The sequence below is a fragment of the Mastomys coucha genome, unplaced genomic scaffold (assembly GCF_008632895.1).
Source record: "Mastomys coucha isolate ucsf_1 unplaced genomic scaffold, UCSF_Mcou_1 pScaffold15, whole genome shotgun sequence".
NCBI lineage: Eukaryota > Metazoa > Chordata > Mammalia > Rodentia > Muridae > Mastomys > Mastomys coucha.
Window position 1 is genome coordinate 155,422,056 of NW_022196897.1, and position 23,265 is coordinate 155,445,320.

The 23,265-nt window shown below is 45.8% G+C and overlaps 1 long non-coding RNA gene across 1 annotated transcript; it reads right to left on the bottom strand.

Moving 5' to 3' along the window:
* Nucleotides 1–374: 374 nt before the first annotated feature.
* Nucleotides 375–12,875, bottom strand: LOC116092554. Its single transcript, XR_004119318.1, has 4 exons — nt 12,665–12,875; nt 11,425–11,535; nt 10,630–10,810; nt 375–939 (listed from the first exon to the last, which is right to left on the bottom strand). It is a non-coding gene; the product is annotated as an uncharacterized LOC116092554 (long non-coding RNA).
* Nucleotides 12,876–23,265: the final 10,390 nt, after the last annotated feature.

The window sequence follows — 23,265 nt, forward strand, 5'->3', positions numbered from 1 at the left end:
GTGGCACAAGCCCAGTGGGTTCCTGTGTTAAGACAGAAGGGGGAGGGGAGAGAATACTTGGACACTCATGTCTCATAGCCTCCAGACCTCATCTCAAACGAAGTACAAAGATAAGGACAGGCCCTGAGCTTCTCCTCTGAGCACTGCACACATCCCAGGGCACATAAGAGTCACTTTAAGGGTTGGTGGCTAACAGTACTGGCTTCTCTTGCAGGGGACCCAGGTTTAGTTTTCAGCACCTACATAGCTGCTTGTAACCCCAGTTCCAGGGTATCTGATGCTCTCTTCTGGCCTCCACAGGCACACAGTACATAGGCAGACAAGGAAGCATACGAGCACCAGCACATAAACAAAAATAAAAGTTGAAAAAAGGGTTAGCTTAAATAGATTTATTTTTTTCTGCTTATTTTCCACTTTGGAAGGCACAGCTGTAGAAAAAGACCAGAGAACATACCCCTGTTCCTGACCAGCTAAAGATGCCGACGATTCTGGATAGAACACTCCCCCACCGCCTCCCAGGTCTGCAGCTGAGCTGTGTTCTTCGGGAAGGAGCCCAGCACACAAGACTGACCAGAAGAAAGCAAACACCCAAGAGGCTCATCAGAGGTCACAGATCGGAGAGGAGGGAAGCTGCTTGTGTGCCTGGTGTGGGGGCTCCACTCTTCCGACAACCTCCCCCATCTCCCCCTCTCTGCTAGAATGGCTGCACTCTCTTCTCTCACAGTCTCTGTGCTCTGAGGAATCTATAATGTGTGACAAACCATCTTGTCAATGCAGCTGGCTCTGGAGATGATCTCATTGCCTGAGGCCACTGGCATTTGTTCTTGAGCAGATGCACCCAGGGCCTAGCGTTACTGCTCCCAGAATCCGTGTTAAGCTGCATAAACCATGGGGAGTCTCTCAACTGTGCTGTGAGCTCATCCTGGACTCACGGCAATGCTGGAAAAGTAAGACACATATGGATAGCAGTCAGATATGTCTAGCATTGCTGTCGGTCATTCTAATAGCACCAAGTGCTTGTTCCTTCCTGGGTACTGTGCTTGGTAGTCACATGAATTTCATGGTCACTCGTTCTCACAATCTGAGGTAAGTTCTATGTGTCTGAGGTTAGAGCAAGAACGAGCCTCTTGGTGCCGAGAAAGCCAACAAACTGAATAACAGGTGTCACTGTCAGGGATGAGCCCCGACAGTCTAACTCTGGGGGTGCAAGGTTCATCAGTGATGTCTATGCATCTGTAATCTATCAGATGGTCACATGGGTCATTGGTTTGGGACTGTCCTACCCCGATGCCTTATATCAAGCATTGCCAGGTACTAGAGGCAGAATTTTATGAAGTGACCTTGGTGACTCTCACCCTCATTTAATCCCTTCCCCCCTTGGTTGTGGGAGGCGTCTGCGACCATTGTGACATGTCCCTATGAATGAAGGACTTTGCCATTGTGATTATGACAACTTATTAGTCATCGACCAAGAGCTGGAAAGATTCTTGGAACTCCCTTAGGAGAAACAGGGCCATTTCTGAAGAGAGTTCCAAAGAATACAAGAGACAGTCTCCTGTTGTTGTGGAGCTGACAGGGCCACATGGCAAGGGATGTAGGCAGTGACATAGTCATGAGAGGCATCGGATGGACGGAGAAAAGGGGGCTCCAGTCCTTCAACCTCGGGGGTCAACTTCCTGAAGGAGCTTGGAGACATATCTACCCTTGGTTCTTGGATGTAAACCCTGCCCATGTAAACCTTGCCTTCAGCCCAGGAAGATCCCAAGGAGAGGTCTTCCGGGAAAGAAGCCATGCTTGGACTCCTGATCTGTGAGGTTACAGTCAGTGAATGGGCACTGTGCCAGGATGCTGAATTACTGGCCATCTGAAGAACAAGAGCTAGAAAACTGGCATATTCTCAGATGTGCCCACATTATCCTATCGACTGACCCAAGTTCCATGAAAAGCTTTCTATATTTTTAAAAAGTCATGTCCTAAGCCTGGAAGTGGGCTCAGTCGGTAAACTGCTGCCTTATAAATATAGGGAACTGAGTTCAGCCCGGAGAACCAAACCGCATAAAATTGCAAAGGTTAGTGTGTGTGTGTTTATCATCCGGGAGAGGGAGGAGGACACAGCAGGATCTCCTTGGTTTACTGGCCAGCCAGTCTACCTGGTGTGACCGCAGCAAGAGCGTTTGTCTGAAGGATGTGGGTAGGAATCTGAAAAATAACAGCGACCCCTATCATCGTGGAGGAAGTTCTGGCTGTGCCTCCGCCCCACAATCTGGCCCAACCGCATTCCCAGGCTTAAGGATTCTCTTTTCTCTCACACGGGCTCACATGCAAGGGAACCAAGCGACCATAGATGGAGCTCTCTGAAACCATGAGCCCAAATAAGTCTTCTGTCCTTGAAATACAGTTTGTCTCGGGTATTTGTCTCAGAATGAAAGTTCTGACCAGCATCGTGGTCTTTTTGTACACTGCTCTCCTCACTTCCGACTCTTCGAGGTTACCTGCTCCCTTCCCACTCGCTTCTGACCGGGGGATGTTAACAGCCCCTTTGAATAACACAGTGCTTTTGGCAGACTTGCCCAGGGTGATGCTGACTATGCAGCGCTTTGCTGTGGTCTTTTGTGGGATCCCCTGAGAATTAAGAATGCGTGCCTAGCTTCTGGCCGAAGCGTGCTCTTTAGCAAAGCGCTTGCATTTGGTCCTCACTCTAAGCGTCTCAGTCGTTTTTGGTTCGGTACTGGGTGTAGTAAAGCAGTTCTCCACTTGATCGGGCTTGGACCCTTTTAGGATCGAAAGAGTCTTTCCCGGGGGTGGCCTAACACTAGTGAAAACACAGATGTTTACACTGGAATTCATAACAGTAGCAAGATCACAGTTATGAAGCAGCAAGAGAAATAATTCTATGGTTGGGGAATAAATGTATCAAAGAGTCACAGCGTTAAGAAGGTTGAGAACCACTGGTCTAGTGGACAGAAGTGACAGGGAAGGGGCTCTTTATCAGGAGAGGAATGCTGGGAGACCTTCCTGTCAGGGTATCCCACTCAGGAGTATTTTGTTTTGAAGCAAGCTCAGGTCCAAACTCAAAATAGGCTCTGATGTGACGACTGAGCATATTTTAAAGATTTTTTTCATGTCTCTTGTGAAACTAAATTTCCCCCTGAATTCCATTTTCCTGTAGATTATTTTTTAAGACCTTCTGGAAAGAGAAGGTACACTCTGTTCTGATAGGGAGTGATTCTATTTTGCATACTGACATGCATTTTAACAAGGAAAAGGTCATGGACCGGGTTGGTTCGGCTTGTTGGCGTGACAGCCGACATTTACCTGAGCCTTCTCGATACGCTGCGGTTTAAAATAATTTAGTGAAATAATTGTCATGATTGATTTTATATTTCCGTTTTGGACCCAGAGTTCACCTTTGTTCCTCTTGGGGTGGGTAACTTCCCAGAGCAGAAATTTGCCTTTGATGGGAATCCACTTCTGAAGTTCTGGATGGATGGCAAACTTTGATTAAAATCACGAACTCTTTTATGATCTCTTAGCAAAAGCTGGTGAACTCAATTGCTGCTGACATATCCCTTGACCAACATCTGTTCTCCGAGTGACATTAGTACAGCAGAAAATAAGCAGCTGAGATGTTTTCAGCATAATATTCTCCCTTGTAAATTCCACACTGCAGGATTTACAGAAGGGCTCAGAGAGGATGTTGGACATTAAACACATTGCCATTGCAGTGGTGGCCATGTGGCTTGGCTGGCCAACAGGATGACCAGACTTTCGACAAAGGAGAACAGTGACGTGGTTAATTTTAATCGTTGACTTTACACAACCCAGAATCATCTGGGAAAAGAGTCTCAATGAGGGACTGTGGGTATGTCTGTACGTCATTGTCTTCATTAAGTGATGTAGGAAGATCCAGCCTACCATGGACAGCACATTTCCTAGGTAATGCATCCCGGACTGTGTAAGGCTAGAGCAGAGCCCAAGCGCCAGCATCCATGCATTACCTTCTGTCTGCTCTTGACTGTGGATGGGATGGGCTATTCAAAGCTTCTCCCCCAATTTCCCGCAATGATGGACTATGACCTGGAGTCATAAGCTGAAATAAAACCCTCTCTCCCCTAACACTGCTTTGTTGTGGTGGTTTGTTTGTTTGTTTCCTGTTTTTTTCCCCTTTTTATCATAGAAACACAAATGAAACTAGAATAACCTAGGTGTGTCTTTGAAGAGTTGGTATAATGAAAGAAAGGAATGGATCTGATGACATCTGGAGTTCTCTATTCCACCTTAGAGAACATGTTACAGTGAACACAGATATGGCCTCCTAAGGATAGACCTGGCTAAACTCTAACCCTGTGAAACGCCCCCTTAGCACGTAAAGCAATACTTTAAGTATGCAGGTCTTGAGTGGGCCAGTGTAATCAGAAGGGTCAAGAGAGAGAGAGAGAAACAGAGACAGAGACATACAGAGAGACACAGAGACAGAGAGACACAGAGACAGAGAGACACAGAGACAGAGAGACACAGAGACAGAGAGACACAGAGACAGAGAGACACAGAGACAGAGACATACAGAGAGAAAGGGAGACAGAGAGACACAGAGACAGAGAGACACAGAGACAGAGAGACACAGAGAGAAAGGGAGACAGAGAGACACAGAGAGAGAGAGACACAGAGACAGAGAGACACAGAGACAGAGAGACACAGAGACAGAGAGACACAGAGAGAAAGGGAGACAGAGAGACACAGAGACAGAGAGACACAGAGACAGAGAGACACAGAGACAGAGAGACAGAGAGACACAGAGACAGAGAGACACAGAGACAGAGAGACACAGAGACAGAGAGAGCTGGTGGGGGCAAGAAGGCAAGGAAGCATGGAATGAAAGCAGAGGTGATGTGGTTTGAGAGTTGGGTGACAGGCTAAGAGTCCAGGAATACAGGTTGTTGTAGACACGAATGAATGAATGGATGGTAATGAATGGATGAATGAATGAATGGAAAAGACACTGATATTTCTTAGAGCTTCGAAGAGAAACACAATTTTTACAGATTTATTCATTTTTATTTATATGTGTATGTATATGTGCATGTAGGTGGGGGTGCCCACAGAAGCTAGAAAGGGCATCAGATTCTCCGGAGCTGGAATCCTAGGCGGTTACAACCCTTCCTACGTGGGTGCTGAGAACTGAATTCGGGTATTCTGAAAAGAGAGGTGAATGCTCTGGGCAACTGAGCCATGGCTCCAGTCCTGAGAAAGATGTTATAGACAACTTTGTGTGTGTGTATATGTGCGTGTGTGTGCGCGCGCGCATGCGCGCGCTTGAGGTCTGTAAGTGTACGTGTAAGTGCACATTAGCCTGGGAGCTAGTGAACATGCAGGTGTATAGAGAGTTCAAAGTGCAATCACAGGTGTCTTCTTCAATCTCTCACCATCTTGTTTTTTGAGATGGAGTCTGTCGTTGACCAGGAGCTTGCCCAGTAGACCAGCCTGACTGGTAAGATGGTTCCAGTGGTCCTCTTGTCTTTGAGTTTACAGGCACAGGTCACCACGTCTGGCTTTCTTAATGTAGCATCTGGGGCTTGAACTCTGGTCCTTGTGCTTGCATGGCAACCTCTACAGGTTGAGCTGCTTACCCAGCACTGTTTAACAGCTGTCCCTCTGTAGTAGGCACTGTAAGACATATTCTGGATTGTGGCCTCTGGGAACAATGGCGTGATAGGGATGCACTGCTTTAAGGTTCGGAGAAGGTAGTCATTGGTTACAGCAGCAAGAGGCAGCTAATGCAGCCGATGACACACTGATCCAGAGGGGGTGGTACCAAGCTGGAGACAGGGAGCTGAGAGATGGCAGCATGCCTCCCTGCTTATAGTCTGGCCTCTGCCATCTTGGCACTGAGTTTGTTAACTTCTTAGCTTAGCCCATGCTGGAGAGAAATGAATTTAACTTTTATATAAACACTCCTCTTTTGGGTTTTGGTGCTACATGAGGTGGTTCCAAGTTTTCTTGGATTTTGTTATTTGCTGATCTGGCTTCCATTAATTTCAGGGTGAGACTGAGGAGAGACGTCTCTGCTGTGACCTCACATGCCTCTCCTTCATCTAACACACACCAAGCCAGTGACTTCCCCATGTGGAGTCGTCCCAAGGCTGAGACCGGACAGCTAGAAACAGTTTCTACACGCTAGAGTCCACTTGAATCATTCAAATTAATCATTCTCTGGTATACCCTGCCCTCCCTTGCCTTCCTTGGGGAAACCGAGAGACTGAGGTCCATGTGTCCCCTTGCTCACTTCAGGATCCCAGATAGCCGGGTATGGCTCCTTCCAGCCCCACAGGACACATCTGTAGTTTAGTGGAGAGTCAGTCAGTAACCTTATAAATAAAGGCCTGGTGCAAATCACCCACTGGCCCATACCCAAAGTGATGGAGGATGGTATAGCACCAATACAGGGGCAATAACAACAGCAACAACAACAGCAACAACAATAACAACGACAACAGCAACAACAACAAAAGCAGCAACAGCAACAACAACAGTCTAGCGAACCAGAGCATCACTTCAGAACTTGAGAATCTCTTGAAGAAGATAAATTGGATGATGTGATCATGGTCCCCACCATAGGAGTGGGTAGGGATATTGCTTTCTTATGGTTAGTGATGTTTAGCCCCAGCCTGAATGTTAAAGGGTAAAGAGTGGAGCCTCCCCACGTATTTAGGGCATGAGACATGGGTGTGCGCTGAGAGGTTGGGGAGCTAGAAGAATTAGAAGGCCAGGTGGTTGGACCATGAGGAGACTGTGAGAGAGACAGAGAAGGTCAGATGGAGCCAGACAAAGTAAGGACTCTAGCTTTGTATCTAGGTACCCTGGGAAGCCACTGGGGGCTTGTGAGTGGACGCCATTGGCTCTAACGTATAAGCTAAAGAGATCACTTTGAGTAGTGCTATCTTAAGCACAGGGAAAGTGGGCCCGCCATATGGCATGGTCCAATTCTGTCACACCAAGTTTCAAGGGTCCCTCCTGGGGTCTTAAAAATTATATTATAGCTGACTACTAATGTGCACAAGAGTTATGATCTGGGACACCAGAGCCATGCTGCTTGTCTGTCTCTGTGTGTTTTCAGAGAGGCACTTTCTATGAAGTTGATAAATACAAGTACTTGGAAGTATTTTATGGATCAATGAAATAGCAATGAAGTTGGAGGTGCTTTAAGTTTATTTATAAAGCTGGGTCATCTAGAGGTCAGACACCATTACAGCAAATGCAACTCTAATGAATATCTTTGATAAATTTGGATTTTAAGCCCTAACCCATGTTCTACTGATTTCACAGATTATGAGCTGTAGACCCACAATTTCTCAAATGCAATTCTGGGGTCTGGAGGGGGGCAACAAAACCAAAGGACCCTGTAACCCAATGGTATATTTACTGAGTTTTGCCATTCATGTGATGGTCAAAATTAAACTAAGCTGATAAACACACACACAGAGAGGTATGAATCAAGACACATATCTTTATCCATCCTGCTGAATAGAAGTGGTCACATGTCACTGCATAAATATTAGGTTTGATGACACAGACCTGCAGCAGCCTCTTTGTATAGCAACCAAATTACCTAAGATCCCAGGAATTCAGCAAGGCGTTTGAGTAACAGGATTCTAGGTGGGAGATCATCAACTGCTGCACCTGAGAACAAGTGATCTTGGTATGGCTAGACCCAACCGATGCATGCGCATGCAAACCCCAAATCGTAAGGCTCAGGGGACATCATGGAGGAGTGGGTGGGAAGGTTGTAAGGACCTAGGATGCCTGCAGGAAGATGATGTCATCTAATTGTGTCAGGAGAGTTGCATCCAGGAAAACTCAATAATATGGTCGCCTAAGCAAGACTTGCACAACTGCAACAGCAACTGACATGCCAACATAGACGGGGCTGGGAGGGGGAAGGAGATCTTCTTGCAAGGCTGTACCCCTAGATGAAGAGCTACAGGTAATTAATGGCTGCCAAGGGAGGAAGGGTCGGTGTTCTCTAAGAATGAGTCCCCTGATGAGCTATTTAATCCCAAGTGGCCAGCCTTAAACACTCATGCACACACATGCTCACACACACACACACACACACACACGCATATACATTCACAAACACACTACATACACACATATACACATATACGCATACATGCACACATACACAGATACATGCACTCACCCAGGCACACGCCACAAACACACACGTATACACACTCATACACAAGGACACACATGAGCAGTGCTAAATGACTCAGCAGGTTATATTTTCACACACACACATGTACATATATCTGACACTAATTGTTTAAGGCGAGGTCATGGATTTGTGAGGGAGAGGGGAGAACACAGGAGGAGTTGGGGGATAAAAGGAGAGGACGGAAGTGATGTAAAGAGAGCTTGTGCATAAACTCTCAAAAAACCATTTGAAGAGTCAAAAAGCATGAGCTGCTGTAACCATGCATAGCTATTTCTGTAGAATACATAAAACATGCACTTGAGTTGCAATGGACAACATTAGAAAGAAGACAGACATTTGCAGAATACAGAGACATTAAAAAAAAAAAACACTAGTAACATGCTTCTCTCTGTTTTACCCCGCTAATTTTGCCAGTGTAAGGAATTAGACCTTTATAGTTTATTCAGCCGGAGATTGGGGTGGGTTTGTCTGTAGCCTCGCACCTATAACAGAGCCTGGCAGGCAGTGGGGTCCTGGTATGGATCTGTAAGTACTGAGTCACTCCAGGAGAGTATGGCCGGATGCTGGGACCCGCCCAAGTGCTGGGTGGGCGGAGCAGATCTCAGCTCTCCGCACCTCCGCTCTTGTTTCTCCCCCTATCTCGATGCCTTGCTGAAGCAGAGAGACAGCAAGGTCCTCTCTAGATAATCAAAGGCTCTGGGAGAGGCAGGATGGAGAGGAGTGTAAAGAGTTTTTGTTTCAGTTGGATAAAGCTTTAGCAATCTGTGTAAACAGCCAAGAGCCTTGTTTCTCGATAAAAGACTCTCTAATCAGTTCTAATCCAAGAGCATCGTTGGCACTGAGAGATTGTAAAGGCAAAATATTCACTTTGAAAAATGAAACCTATTCAGTTCAGGGCATTGTAATTTCCCATTGTGAGGCTGTGGTAGCGGCGATTAAATTCTATTGTGTGTCTGCAGCCCTCGTTAGCGGCGATGTTTGCTATTATTAACTGATATTCTAAGAACATCCACTCGCTCTCCACAGTGAAGTGCTGCTTGGCTCCAGAGAGATAATTTGCATATGTCTTGAGTTTGCCCTTCATGGTCTTTTCTTCCTCATTCTCTGTGCTCTACGTATCTGGGATCCCATCTCATAGGGTCTGCCTCGTGGTGTACTCCCTGAACATGCTCAGTTGTCTGGCCGTGTCGTTCACATTTGGATAACACTGGAAACTTATGCATGACTCTGTTATCTGTCTCCCGTGTGGCAGGAAAAATTCCTTCTGAAAAGAAGTACCTTAGGTTGTGCTCCCAGCAGCAGAACCCAAGGGGAGGAGATGTGGTCCAACACCGGATCCGCAGGTCCAATGGGGCCTGGGTGTGAAATCTGTGGGTCTGGAGGTGTCCCCATGCCTGGAGGTTAACACAGGTCTGCAGGTCCTATGGGGCCTGCATGTGAAACCTGTGGGTCTGGAAGTGTCCCCATGCCTGGAGGTTTTGATTTTTACTTCCAAATTTTGGAAGACGTATAGAGGTTTAACCAGTTGAGCATTCCTAACAAGAAAAATCCAGCACCCTCTGAATTTTGAAATGTTTGTCTTCTATTGACATCTCTGTGTATGTGTATGTATGTGTGTGTATGTGTATATGTATGTGTGTATGTATGTATGTATATGTGTGTATATGTATGTGTGTGTGTGTATGTGTGTATGCTATACAGTCTGTCCACAGAATTAGGGATGTTCATGCATGTTACAAATACTAACAGTAGGGTCAATGAAGTCACATACAGAAACTACAGACTTGAGACCTTCCAGTGTGAAAAGTCCTAAATGTCAAAGAACAAGAGTGACCTAGAAAGTTCTGGGATGGAAGAGGGGAGCAGAGTGACTGCCCATGAGAGAGGCCCAGGCTTTAAGTTATACGCTGTGGCAGTGTAAGGACAGGAATTAGGCAAATTCTGTTCTACCACAGTAATTATGAACTATTAAGTAGGGAAAATGAGAGCAGGTGATGCAAGGGATGACTGTTCTGAGTCATCAGAGATGGGGTTCGGTGAAGATTCAGAATAAAGTTTGAAGTTAAAACTACCAGGGCAGTAGACAGTTTTGCTGTGGGAGAAAGGGAGAGAGAAATGAATGATGATTCCTGAGGATTGGGCTTGAGTGAGCCAAGGCTATCCCTCAGGAGTGGCTGGGATGAGGAAGCTCTCGAGAGACACAAGGAGTCGGATAGGAAGAAGCAGGGTAGCTTGCTGGGCTAGAGGAGCACACATTTCTAATGGGCAGTAACCCCTGACCCTGTAAGCCACTGGGTCAAGCAGCTCTCTATCACCAATGCTACCCCTACCACATACCACGGGGCCGAGGTCACGTGATCCCAGCATGTTTTTGGTCATTCGTCAACAGCACGGTTAACCTGTGTACTCACGTGCCTTCCCGTAGGGAAAATAACTTCTGATTCTTATCAGCTGAGCCCTCCGTGAAGGACCCATTCTTCCTTGGAAAGCTTGTGCATCAGGAAACAGATGCCCAGACTGAGCTCCGGAAGCACAACTGTCTCGCATTTGGCATCCATCAGAAAAAGGTAATCTTCCCCGTGCGTATGAGAGCTGAAGAAAAATACAAAAGTCTAAACGTTCTGTGTCACGTGGGAGAAAGAGTTAGAATGTCGCCACAGTGAAAGGAAATCAATGGGATGACTTTGGAGACCCGTTTCAATCTGCCGTTGACATTGTTTTCTCGTAGTAATTTTCTCACGATGTTAACAGTATTGAGTTTGCCTATTGATTCTATTATTTTTGACCTTGCATTAGTGTGGTCTAATCTTACATGCCATAAAATTTCCTTTCACAGCTAAAATTATTGTATGACTCTGGAGGAAACTTCCAATCAGGTCAGGCACCCCCCTTAGGATTTTGACGGGCGTATAAATGGCTATAATGAGTTGTGTTGACTTCCAATATGCTTTCGAGTTGTTTACAATTTATTAAATGCTCGAAGTGAGGTCATCATACAAACGATCAACTGTATTGATGGGAACACTCAAGACACGATGGATTGAAGGTCACTGACAAGCCAACCATATTGGCCAACTTGAATTCCAGTCAATAGAATAAATATATATTTGGCTCCCAAATCGAAGCCAACTTCACATTCGTTATTCCGAAAACCCTGTTAAATAAATATCTCCAAAGGGTCCCGCTGGAAAACATAGTCTACTTACCCGTTAACTCCCTCAGCTAGGCCTTTTCTGGAAAGTCAATAATCCAAGCTGAAAGAGTTCAGAAAGATGGGAGGTATTTGATGAGAGCCCAAAAGCTCTTGAATATTTTTCCTAAGAAAAGAAGAGATTTATTGTTAGCTTTCAGAGGGGGGTATTTGGCAGCTATCCTCTCCAAGGACTTAGGGAGTATAGTCACAACACACCATTAGAGAAGCTACCCAGCCAGCCTCCCCTCCCCTCCAATGTATCTTTGTAGGAGGTCAAACCACCTGGACAGCACACCTCCCATCCGGCCTGCGAAGAAGCTTTTGCTCCTTTTGCTCGGTCTGTAGGCAAAGGTATTTTGGGATTTACTGGCATCTCGCTAATGGGTTTGCCCACAAACACTTCAGAAGGCATTGCTAGAAGAGTTAATTTGCCTCTTAATGATTTAATTATATGCTACTGCTTTGCTGTGGAGGACTAACAATGCTCCTCTCTTCCCTGCTGCTGGAGGCTGCTGGTTTGCGAGACTTCTGGAAGGGCTCTTCTCAGAGAGAGCAGAATTGAGGCACGGGGACTGGGGGGACATTTTTCTTAGCCTCCAATAACTATTCCTGACACTGATAGGCATTGCAGGCATGCTGCGATTAATTTTTGCATTGTCTTGGTTGACCCTGCAGAGTGATTCTAGTCTTCCATTTCAGTGGGGTCACCAGGTAGCACTGTGCAGAGATCTAATGTGGATGGGGAGGTGAGCCAGCGGGTGAAGGGCTTCCTATAGGAGCTCGAGCTTGAGGACCTGGGTTTGGATCTCTAGCACCGCTCAAAGGCTGGGCATGTCAGTGTGAGCACTGAGGAGGGTAGAGACAGAGGAGTACCTGGGACTTGCTGGCCTACTAGGATTCCTGAATAGGTGAGCTCTAGGCTCAGTAAGAGGCCATGTTTCAAAAAATGGAGGACAACGATAGAGGGAGCCACCTGGGGTTGCCCTGTAGTACCTCCTTGTACATGTACACACATACACATGTACCTGTAAACACACAGGAACACATTATTGTGTGTATGTGTGCACACACAATAATCAAATGGACAGACTAGAAGTCCATTGGGTGTCTTTGGCTACTCAAAGTAAACTTTTCATCATCAAAGCCTCTTTCTTTCTCTCTCTCTTTCTCTCTTTCTTTCTTTCTTTCTCTCTCTTTCTCATCCTCTTCCTTCCTCTTCCCCTTCCTTCCCCTTCCTCCTCCCCTACCCTTACCCTCTCCTCCTTTGTGTCTGAGTCTCAGCCTACTTTTCTGGGTTTTAAAAGGCCTGGCCCCTGGATGGTCGTGGTCTCTCTCTACTTGTGAGACTCTCAGAAGACGAAGGTATGATCTCCAGAAGCAGATCCAGCAGCATTGTGTGAGGAAGTTTATGTTCTTTGGAGGATCAACTCTAAGAATAGGGAAGTAGGAGATGGCGAGACTGGGCAGGGGCAGTAATTGAATGACCACACAGCCAGCCAATAGGGAAGTAGGAGATGGCGAGACTGGGCGGGGCAGTAATTGAATGACCACACAGCCAGCCAATAGGGAAGTAGGAGATGGCGAGACTGGGCAGGGGCAGTAATTGAATGACCACACAGCCAGCCAATAGGGAAGTAGGAGATGGCGAGACTGGGCGGGGCAGTAATTGAATGACCACACAGCCAACCAGAGTCTTGGCCTTTCAGGAGACTCCACATCCTTGCCCAAAACTCCTATACTGGATAGAACAGCTCGTCTTTACTCTCCTTTCTGCTCTGTCTCCATGATGGTGTCACCTTCGGTCCAGGTGGCTCTTGGCAGCTGGAAGTCAGACCATATGCCCCACAGAGGACAACAAGGAGAAATCTGAGCATCTCTGCGTTCACGGTACCCTGTGTTCACATACATCTGTAGAAACATGAGTCAGGGCCACAGGGATGGCTTAGCCTGGAACTCTATGTTCACATACATCTGTAGAAACATGAGTCAGGGCCACAGGGATGGCTTAGCCTGGAACCCTGTGTTCACATGCATCTGTAGAAACATGAGTCAGGGCCACAGGTATGGCTTAGCCTGGAAGTTGTTCACTTTATAATCAAGAGGATAGAAGTTTGACCCCTGATCCCATAATTTTTACAATAGCCCGGGGAGGTGGGGTGGTTAGAGCTATGGCTCAGTGGATAAGAGGAACCAGAGGACCTGGGTTCAGTTCCCAGTACCCACATAGTGGCAGACAAACTTCTGCAACTCTAGTTCCAGGGGATCCAATGTCCTCTTCAGGCCTCTGCAGGCATCAGACATTCATGTGGTGCATAGGCATACATGTAAGTAAAACATGCTTACACATAAAATAAAATAAAAAGGTGAAAATACACACATACACATATACCTACCCACCTACTTACCTACCTGCATGCATATATACATTCCTGGGCTTGATGGTCGGTGCATGCTTGTAATCTTAATAAGAGGAAGTGGGGCTTCCCCTGCAGCCAACGTATGTATTGAATTCCAGGACATCGTAAAAACTGACAAAAACAAACAAACACTAGGAGTACAGTGACTGGAAAATAACAGCAGAGGTTGACTTCTGGCTTACACACACACACACACACACACACACACACACAAGCGTGCACGCACGTGTGAGCCAGCACACATGCTTATATGCACATATGCACACACATGCACATGCACACTGACTCCACCCCACAAACAACTAATCACAAAAGACCTAGAGTGGCCTAACACCATCTCTAACAAGTTGGAGTGTTTGAGGAGATGAGCTAAGCTTAAACATTCAACCTACAAGATGAGGATAATGGGACCCTTCCAATTAATGCTGGTGGAAGCTTGGGATAATTACCTGGAAGGGGGACATTCTCACACACCTGTGGAGAAAAACCCTGCCCTGGCCACCCAGCTGTCTCTTCACTGCCTACCACACCTCTCATCTCAGTTCTTAAGTACCCACTTTCCATCCAGTGCACCCCAAAGTCCATCTCATGTATCACAGGTGGATTGGTTTGTGTCCTTGACTGTAGGATCCAATCATGGAGGGGCCACAGATGAGGAGCAGACAGGTGATTCCACCTCCTGTCAGTCAGAGGCTGTGTGGTCCATATGGGTCCCTCCAGGAACCTACTGGGAAAGCTAGCCAGCATTTTTCACGTGGCCTCTGGGCTATACAAGAGGCCAGGTGGGAAGGGCCACTAGGTAGCGTTGAAGGCCACAGGTGACTGCATTCGCCTTCCTGGTGCATTCCCAACCCTGGTGAGAGCAGAAATCTTATAGCGCTTATTATGGGCTGTGCAACAAGGCGAGCCTTTTCCTTGCATTTCTTTGTGGTACTTTAAGGGAAGTGTTATTGTTAAAGCCTATTTTAGTGAGAAAATGGAGGCTCACAAATGTGGAGGGAACTTCTCCAGCCCCCACAGCTAGCTCCGGCTGTATGGAACAAATGTGGTCTGACACTAGAGTCTGGGTGTGAGGCAGATGGCATCATGCAGGAAGCTGTCACACATCGTCACAGAGGAAGCTGCGATGGTTTGCAGCCATGTTTGTCCCAGGGTAGTGGCTTGGGGACTCTTCTCCTCACGTTTCCCAGTTGGGGTACGTTCCCCTCCAAGTCTTCTCATCGGTTCAATCGTACTTGACTTTAATGTCATTTTCTTGAAGATGAGCTCCCCCCACCATTGTTTTGTAGGGCTTGCATGTGCACGTACATACACAAATGGAATGTTAATAATAGTATAAAACTATGTTATTCTTCTGCATATGAAATAAAATTTAAAAGGACAGAATCTTTTAAAAAAGATTTTTAAAATTGTTTTTATAGTCTCTCTCTCTCTCCCTCTCTCTCTCTCTCTCTCTCTCTCTCTCTCTCTGTGTGTGTGTGTGTGTGTGTGTGTGTGGTCTGTTTGTGGGTATGTGCATGTGTGTGTGGTCTGTTTGTGGGTATGTGCATGTGTGTGTGTGTGTGTGTGTGTGTGTGTGTGTGGTCTTTTTGTGGGTATGTGCATGTGAGTGTGTGGTCTGTTTGTGGGTATGTGCATGTGTGTGTGTGTGTGGTCTGTTTATGGGTATGTGCATGTGAGTGTGTGGTCTGTTTGTGGGTATGTGCATGTGTGTGTGTGTGTGTGTGTGTGTGTGTGTGTGTGTGTGTGTGTGTGTGCCCGAGGAAGCCAGGAAGATCAGATCCCCTGGAGCTGGAGTTATACACAGCTGTAAGCTGCCTGACATAGAATGCTGGGAACCAAACTTAGATCCTCCACAGCAGCTGTGAAGTGTGCTCGTACACTCCAAGCCTGCGCTCCATGCTGCAAACAATAGAATCTTTGCTGGACAGTGTTATTAACAATTGGCCTCTAGTTGTACCTATATTCCATAGAATTTACCCAGAAAGGGGAGTCAGATGCTCCTGGCTTAAGTATCCCAGGTCTGCTGTGGATGTGTGATGTGGCCTCAAGGCACTTTTTAAAGATTTTTGTAGAATTCGCGGTTGCTTATGTAGATTATCATACCATCTGTAAATAGTGATAACTTGACTTCTTCCATTCTGATTTGTATCCCATTGATCTCCTTTTGTTGTCTTATTGCTCTAGCTAGAACTTCAAATACTATGTTGAACAGAGAGAGAAGCCTTATCCTTGATTTTAGTGGGATTGCTTCAAGTTTCTCTCCATTTAATTTGATGTTGGCTGTGGGTTTGCTATATATTGCTTTCATTATATTTCTCCAAAACTTACAATATGTAGGGGTAATAGATTTTGTCAAAGGCCTTTTCAGCATCTAATGAGATGATCATGTGACTTTTTCTTAGGGTTAGTTTATATAAAGGATTATGTTTATGGATTTTCACATATTGAACCATCCCTGCATCCCTGGGATAAAGCCTACTTGATTGAGGTGGATGATATTTTTGATGTGTTCTTGGATTCTGTGATAATTTTGTTGAATATTTTTGCATCTATATTCACAAGCAAAACCGGTTTGATGTTCTCTTACTTTGTTGGGTCTTTGAATGATTTAGGTATCAGAGTAACTGTGGCTTCACAGAATGAATTAGGCAGTGTTCCTTCTGTTAGGTATCAGAGTAACTGTAGCTTCACAGAATGAATTAGGTAGTGTTCCTTCTGTTTCTATTTTGTGGGATAGTTTGAGGAGTATTGGCATTAACTCTTCTTGAATGTCTGGTAGAATTCTGCACTAAAACTATGTGGCCCTGGTTTTTTTTTTTTTTTTTTTGGTTGGGAGGCTTTTAGTAACTGCTTCTATTTCCTTAGGGGTTATGAGACTGTTTAGATAGCTTACTTGTTCTTAATTTTACTAGAAAAATCATCCATTTCATCTAGATTTTCTAGTTTTGTTGAGTATAGGCTTTTGTAGTAAGAACTGATGTTTTTTTGAATTTCCTCAGTTTGTGTTGTTATGTCTCCCTTTTCATTTCTGATTTTGTTAATTTGGATACTGTCTCTGTGTCTTTTAGTTAGTTTGGCTAAAGGTTTAACCTATCTTGTTGATTTTTCTCAAAGAGCCAACTCTTGATTTTGTTTATTCTTTATATTATTCTCTTTGTTTCTAACTGGTTGATGGCTAGATATAAAATTAACTCAAATCAGTAGCCTTCCTTTATACAAATGATAATTGGGCTGAGAAAAAAATTAAGGAAACAACACCCTTTACAATAGCCACAAGTAATATTAAATATCTTGGTGTAACTCTAACCAAGCAAGTGAAAGATGTATGACAAATACGTCAACTCCCTAAAGAAAGAAATCAAAGAGGATGTCAAAAGATGGAAAGATCTCCCATGTTCATGAATTGGTAGGATTAATATAGTGAAAATGACCATCTTATTCAATGCAATCCCCATCAAAATTCCAACTCAATTCTTCACAGACATGGAAAGAGAAATTCTCAACTTCATATGGAAAAACAAGAAACCCAGGATATTGAAAACAATTCTCAACAATAAAAGAACTTTGGAGGAATCTCAATCCTGACCTCAAGTTGTGCTACAGAGTAATAATGACAAAAACTGCATGGCTGATCAACAGAATAGAACAGAAGGTCCAGAAATAAACCTATACACCTATGGACACTAGATCTTTGACAAAGAAACCAAAACCACACAGCAGAAAAAAGAGAAAGCAACTTCAACAAATTGTGCTGGTCTAACTGGCAATCTGCATGTGGAAGAATGAAAATTATATATATGTACATATATTTACATATATGTACATATATATGAATATATACCTATACCTATACCTATCTTCCTGCACAAAGCTCAAGTCCAAGTGGATCAAGGACCTCAAAATAAAAGCAGATACACTGAATCTAAAAGAAGAGAAAGTGGGAAATAGCCTCAAATGCATTGGCACGGGAAAATTTCCTGAACAGAACACCAATGGCTCAGGCTCTAAGATCAACAACTGGACCTCTGGAAACTGAAAAGCTTATGTATGGCAAAGGACATTGTCAATAGGACAAAACGACAACCTTCAGACTGGAAAAAGATCTTCACTGATTCTACATCTGATAGAAGGCTAACATCCAAAATACATAAAGAACTCAAGAAGTCAGACTCCAGAGACCCAAATAACCCAATTAACAGTAGGCTGCAGGCTGGAGAGACGGCTCAGCGGGTAAGAGCACTGACTGCTCTTCCGAAGGTCCTGAGTTCAAGTCCCAGCAACCACATGGTGGCTCACAACCATCTGTAATGAGATCTGATGCCCTCTTCTGAGGTGTCTGAAGACAGCTACAGTGTACTTACATATAATAAATAAATAAAATAAATAAACCTTTAAAAAAACTCTCTTTGCTGGGTGGTGGCGGCGCACGCCTTTAATCCCAGCACTTGGGAGGCAGAGGCAGGTGGATTTCTGAGTTCAAGGCCAGCCTGGTCTACAGAGTGAGTTCCAGGACAGCCAGGGCTACACAGAGAAACCCTGTCTCGAAAGGGCTACAGAGCTAAAGAGGAAATGTTTAACATCTGTATCTGTAGTCATCAGGGAAATGTAAATCAAAACAACTTTGAGATTCGACCTTACATCATTTAGAATGGCTAAGGATGAGGAGAAAGAGGAACACTTCTCCATATCTTGTGGGATTGCAAACTGGTACAACCATTCTGGAAATCAATCTGGTGGTTCCTCAAAAAATTGGAAGTAGATCTACCTGAAGACCGACCTATACCACTCCTGGGTATATACCCAAGAAATGCTCCACCACATCACAAGGACCCATGTTCCACCATGTTCATACTGGCCTTATTTGTCATAGCCAGAACCTAGAAGCAACACAGATGTCTCTAAACCAAAGAATGGATACAGAAAATGTGGTTTATTTATACAATAGAATATGACTCGGTTCTTCAAAAATGAGTACATCATGAATTTTGCAGGCAAATGGATTTAACTAGAAAATATCATCCTGAATGAGGTAACCGAGACCCAAAAGGACATGCATGGTATGTACTCAATGATAAGTGGACATTGACCAAAAAGTACAGAATACCCATGATACACCTCACAGACCCCAAGAAGTTAAACAAGAAGAAAGGCCCAAGTGAGGAAGCTTCAACCCAACTTAGGAGGAATAAAATAATCATAGGAGGCAGAGGGAGGAAGGGACCTAGGTAGGAGTGTGAAGGGAGAGAGGGAGAGGAGACAGGATCAGGTATGGAGTGGTGGGGGGAGACAGGAGAGAAGCCTGGATGGCCAGGAGAATGAATGGAAATATGCAGCTGCCGGGGATGGGTGGTGGAGGCACCCTCAGAGACTTGCGATGTGTGAGGCTCCCAGGACTCAATGTGGAGGATGACCTTAGCTGAAATGCTCAACAGTGGGGAGATGCAACCTAAAGAGACTGCCTCCAGCAGTTAGACAGGGCTCCCAGTGGAGGGACATTGACCCAGAATTGTTCTTGCCTAAAAAAAAAAAAAAAATTCAGGGGCAAACATGAAGCAGAGACTGAAGGAAAGGCAGCCATCCACTGACCTGATCAACTTGGGATCCATCTCATGGGCGGGCACCAAACCCTGGCACTATTACTGATTCCATGCTGTGCTTCCAGACAGGAGCCTAGCATGGCTGTCCTCTGAGAGGCTCTACCAGCCGCTGCAGATAGTTACAACTGGACTGAGGACGGGACCCCTACGGAAGAGCTAGGGGAAGGACTGAAAGGGATGGAAGCTGAAAGGGATGGAAACCCCACAGGAAGACCAACAGTGTCAACTAACAGGGACCCCTGGGAGCTCCTGGAGACTAAGTCAGCAACCAAAGAGCTGGTCTGAGCCCCCCCGCCACCACCACCACCAAGCACAGATGGAGCAGAGGACTGCCTTGTCTGACCTCAGTGCCCCTACCACCACCATCACCATCACCAAGCACAGATGGAACAGAGGACTGCCTTGTCTGACCTCAGTGCCCCTACCACCACCACCACCATCACCAAGCACAGATGGAGCAGAGGACTGCCTTGTCTGACCTCAGTGCTCCCACCACCACCACCACCACCATCACCAAGCACAGATGGAGCAGAGGACTGCCTTGTCTGACCTCAGTGCTCCCCCCCTACCACCATCACCACCACCAAGCACAGATGGAGCAGAGGACTGCCTTGTCTGACCTCAGTGGGAAAGGATGCACCTAGTCCTGTAGAGACATGATGCTCCAGGGAAGGAGGATGCCTAGAGCAGGGTGGGGGGACACCTTCTCAGAGGCGGAGGAGATGAGGGGTGGGGTGAAGAACTCTGGGAGGGGGGGACCCAGAGCAGGGGCAACATTTGGGATGTAAATAAATAAAATAACTAAATAAAATTGTAAAAGTTTCTTTTACACATCGTCATCTACAGATAGACTCAGCGCTACTACCCATGTCTCGGATGTGTTGAGTGAGTGCTCAATAAATACTTATGTGGCATGATCCCGCAGTCTTTTGTTTGTTTTTTTGTTTTTGGTTTTGTTTTTTGTTTTTTTGAGACAGGGTTTCTCTGTATAGCCCTGGCTGTCCTGGAGCTCACTCTGTAGACCAGGCTGGCCTCGAACTCAGAAATCCACCTGCCTCTGCCTCCCAAGTGCTGGGATTAAAGGCGTGCACCACCACCGCCCAGCCGATCCCGCAGTCTTGAGTGACTATGAAGGTGTACCTGACTCACAGGGTCTGCCTGGCTGGTGTTTTTTTTCCTTTTCAGGTTGATAGGAATAGCTTACACTGTCTATGAGAGTGACTTCTCACTAAGGTCAAGTTCACTATGGATTAGAGTTAGGGGACAGAAAAAAGAACCCCAGAACCCTCTCTAGGGTAAGGGGACAGGAAAAAGAACCCCAGAACCCTCTCTAGGTGAGGGGAGAGGAGGAGGAAGAACCCTAGAACCCTCTCTTGGGTCTGGTGGCTTAGCTTTTCAGTGGAAAGAACTTTCCTTCCCGAGGGAAAGAGACATCGAGTGATAAATCAAACTCCACCAGGTGTACACCTGGGCCTAGAGGAGATCACTCACAGGGAAGCCCTGTTGGAAGTGTCTAGCCTGGGCTTCATTTGTAAGAGTATTCATTTCCCTAGAAATACAGTAGCCCCATCTTGAAAGGCATGGGTGCCCTGAAGCTCTGCTTGGAACAACATGGCAGTCTCCTTTATTCCCAGCCTCAGACCTGGAGGCAGCTTGTTGTTTTCATCCCTTTTGAGGGTGGATGTCCTTTTTTTTCTCACTTTCCATTCCAACCCCTGATGTCTCTCTCAGGCACAGTGACACGTGCCCAAGAGGAGAACCGAACAGGAGGGACTCCCTGTGAGGTCTTCACGGTGTTGGTTCTTTTTCTCTTTAGTTAGTAAAAGAGAACATTTACAGTGTGGTCTCCACTTTTCTAGAGCGCATGGTCCCTGTTACTCTGCTGGATTTGAGCAGCTTCCGGAAGCATTAACTCCCGAAGCCAGGCTCAGAGATACCTTAAGACTCTTGAGAGTGCCAGAAACCCAAGGATGCTCTAAACCCTTAGAACATTAGCACAAGGTTTGCATATAATCCACTCACATTTATGAACATGCTTTAAAAATCTCTTATTTATAACACCTAATAAATTTAAATGCTATATAAATTTATATAGCAATACATGAATAGTTGTACTGTTTTTAAGGCACAATGATAAAAACAAAAGGTTCATACATGCTCAGCATACATGCCATTATTTTGGGGGCTACTTAATCCACATTGGTTGAACTTATAGATATGGATAATTCATGTGGGAGATAAAGCAAAAACAAAACAGAGAAATGGCAGCAACCCAAATATGCTAACAGTAAGATGAAGGTTGGGGAGTTTCTAAGGAAACTTAGAAACTCCCTTGGAAAGTGCACTCTTACTGTACCTTGCAGAACCCCACATGAAGATGCTGGTGTGCACACGTCAGTGTCTACCATCTACAGCTTGAGTACTACTCCCTGGGCAGTGGTTTCCTCTCTCTTCAGGTCTGCAGGGATGAGTTCAGTGTAAACATCAGCAAAAACCAACAGACAAAGGCGATGCTAGGCCATCAGGTGACAGGGGTGGAGCACATGAAAGCAGGCACCAGGGACAATGGCTGCAAGGGACCTCCATGGATTGACTTCTACTTTCCCTTGGGTTTCTCTAGGCTCTGTGCATGGTGTTGAGGTGAGGCACATGATCGAGGCTCATTTCCATCCTGGGAGTGCTCAAGATGTCTTGAAGGAGCAGGGAAGACTGAGTAAAATGATCTCCAGAGAGTGAGAAGAGGATTCTCTGACACTGGGCAGCCATTTTCTCCTCTGGGTTAGACATGACCACTTCCGTCTTGATCCAGAGAGTCTGTGATCACCTTCAGGAGATTAGACCTAGTGTGTGCGCATTCCTTATGTGCACAGATACCACTGTAGGATCCAGAAGCCAAGCTTGGATGTCATCCCTCAGGCGCTCTGCACCTTGCTGACTGAGACAGGGTCTCTCTTTGGCCTGGAGATCACCCATTACGCTATGCTTTGTTCACACATTGGTCAACCATACATGAGCACTCTGAAGGCTTTGTGGTCCCTTTGAGCCTCATCTGGAAAAGACCTTGCCACTCCCATGGGCCTAAGGTGTTGAATGGTGACACAGCTGTGTGCAATCCGTATCACTGGCACACATGCTCTCACGATGCCGTCAGTCACTCTTCACACATACATACACCCAGGGCTTCTGGCGACAGTGGGCTTGTGTTTAGCCACCACCTCTGTTTGTGATCTTTCAGAATATCCTTCTGCCCTCCCTCCCTCCCTTCTTTTAGCATGAATTCCTTTTCACCATCTGCACCCACTGGTGCAGCCTCTCTGGTGGACAGGGCTAATACTCTATCTGGACTAAATGTAACACAGCTAATTCTAGTGTCTGGGAGAGCAAAGGCAGGGAATGGTCAGCCACAGCACACAATGGAACTGTGAGGTCCTCTACCTGTGGATCATGTCCCCTTTGGGGTTTGGCCCTTCCACAGGGGTCGCCTAAGACGGACAGAAACCACAGATATTTACATCATGATTCATAACAGTAGCAAAATGACAGTTATGAAGCAGCAGCAAAAATAATTTTATGTTTGGGGGGGTAACTTCCATAAGGGACTGCATGAAAGGGTCGCAGTGTCAGGGTCGCAGTGTTATGGTCACAGTGTCAGGGTCACAGTGTTAGGGTCGCAATGTCAGGGTCGCAGTGTCAGGGATGCAGTGTCAGGGTTGCAATGTCAGGGTCGTAGTGTCAGGGTCGCAGTGTCAGGGTCACAGTGTTATGATCACAGTGTCAGGGTCGCAGTGTCAGGGTCACAGTGTCAGGGTCACAGTGTCAGGGTCACAGTGTCAGGGT